Genomic DNA, 2,375 nt, shown 5'->3' on the forward strand with positions numbered 1-2,375 from the left:
TAAACATATATTAAAAAAAAAAGAAAATTAAAAATTATTTAAATAATAATACAACCGACACTCAAAAAAGTTTTCATTTTTTTTCTTTTTTGCATTTTTTTGGCTTTGGTCTGAATAAGGTTGAGTATTAAATAGTCTGTGTCCTAGTTGTACCTCTACTGACATTTTAACAACCCCCTAGTTGTACTTGTCTTTGTTCTTCAATAATTAGACGTAAAATAAAAATTAGACCACTTCTAGGCTAAGGCAAGTTCCAACGAAAAAAAGATGAGATTTTTCTATTTTAAGACAAATAATCAAAGTGGATTCAGTGTTTGAATTGAGTTTTAGGAATTGATAACTTCTTTTATTAACAAACAAAATTAACATCAATGATTAAGGTAATAAATTCATACTAATCACCTCATTTGGATGATTGTGAACAAATATTTATCTAATTTGAGTTTAGAATTTTGATATAAAATCGAACAGACACAAATAAAATAAGATAAAGGAGAGTCTAAAATTTATAACTACATATTTAATGTTCATTGCCCCCGTTTGCCCAAAAACAAAAATTCTAAGAAGCTACAAAAATAACTATAAATAAAGAATAACAAATCACATGCTCTAAGAGAGTACCTCAAAGAAGAATATTTAGACTGTTAAAAAAATGCTGACCATTGTTTCTAAGGAACTTTATAAAATTTCAAAACCATAAGCTTATAGCTTAAGCTATTCTACTTAGATTTTGCTTTTGTCCAACAAAGCACATAACCATCATTCCAAACTGTCCTAAGATCCCAACACTTCCAAACATTGACTGAAGGATGTTAGGACACATGGGACACGTGCAGAGAACATGAGTCCTATAATGGGTCTTCACAGGTTTTCAGGATTTTTAGAAGCTGGCTAGGTTTCAATTAAAGTTTGCTGAGAGATTCAGATCAGAAAACAGGACCACGCAAACTTGGCTAGTGTTGATGCTAGGACCCAGTTTACAGCACAAGTATTCTCGATCTACACACGTGCTAGTGAGAGTCTTCCATTTATTGATGGACACTGACATTTTTGTTTCCTTGGTACAGAACAATTTCACAATAAATAACTTGCCGAATTACTATGGGAGTGGGAGATTGTCTTGTTTTGCTTTGTTGAAAGTTGATTGTCCTAGTTATGAGAGAAAAAGGGCCTTTATTTACAGCACAAGATAATTGATATATACATGTAATTTTCATTTATACTTGGGGATAACACAAAGGAGAGACAGATTAGTTGTACTTTCAAAATCTAATTATCAATGCAATGATTATTTGCTACAGTCTCAATTACAAAGTTAACCTAATCTTATCCCTCTGTAACTTGATTTGCAGTGCTTTTTCTTCTTCTTGTTTTAATCCAAGTTGTAAAAAGGAAACAGTAAAATGTAACATCAAGACTTCTTGTTTTGACTTTGGCAAGAAGCCTCTTTATATTCTGTTTGTATAGTTTAATGACAGATAAAATGTCATCATATCAGCTAGGAAAGGGAATGAGGACCTACCACTAAGTATGTTTTTGTTTGTTTGTGATCAGATGAACCATAAAATCATCTTCACTAAAAATTTATTAAAATTTGATAATTTTATCATATATATATATATATATATGGCTATATATATTGTTTTATATGGTAACATATATTTGCATGTTAGGCTTGTTAAAATTTGTCCCTTTAAAGCAGAACTATACTCTATTTTTCCTTTTTGACTTTTAAAACATCTCTTGCTTTAGCAACCAAAAGGCTGCAAATGCACTATGAAGTTTCACTTTGAGCTGGTGTGGTCTCTATGAAGAGCCTTTCTTGCCATGATAAGCTCAATTTTGAGTCAAAAAGATTAACAAATAGGCCCATTATATCAACGTGATTGCCTTCTCTCTTCTTCTTTCTCTTTATTTTAATCTTTTGGGAGTAAGGGCAACCTCCTTTGAGGTGGAAAGCAAAAAATTAAAGGAAAAAAAATTAAGGCAGGACCTCAAACCCATGCATTGAGTAGGCCACGCTCTAAAAGGTGTGGGGTCATTGAGGTTAAGCCCCTAGGGTTATTTACCTTCTGTTTGTTGCAGAGGGAACTAAGAAGAGTTTAATCTTTTATTCTTCTAATTAATAAGGGATCTCTTATGAGGTTAAGCTAACCAATGGCAATGTTATTAGTCATCATTCCTCCCATCATCTAAGTGGCCCCAAACATTAGCAAAAACAAAACATTGAAACCCTTGGCCACGTGAATGTGGGTCTCTGATCACATGAACATATTGGAAGATCAATGCTGGCTTGAAGGGAAGAGCCTTTAGTATATTCAAACCAAACATGATCTAATATATGTGTGTGTATATATATATATATATATATATAT

Source organism: Theobroma cacao, chromosome 7 (genome assembly GCF_000208745.1).
Source record: "Theobroma cacao cultivar B97-61/B2 chromosome 7, Criollo_cocoa_genome_V2, whole genome shotgun sequence".
In the NCBI taxonomy this organism is placed as follows: domain Eukaryota; kingdom Viridiplantae; phylum Streptophyta; class Magnoliopsida; order Malvales; family Malvaceae; genus Theobroma; species Theobroma cacao.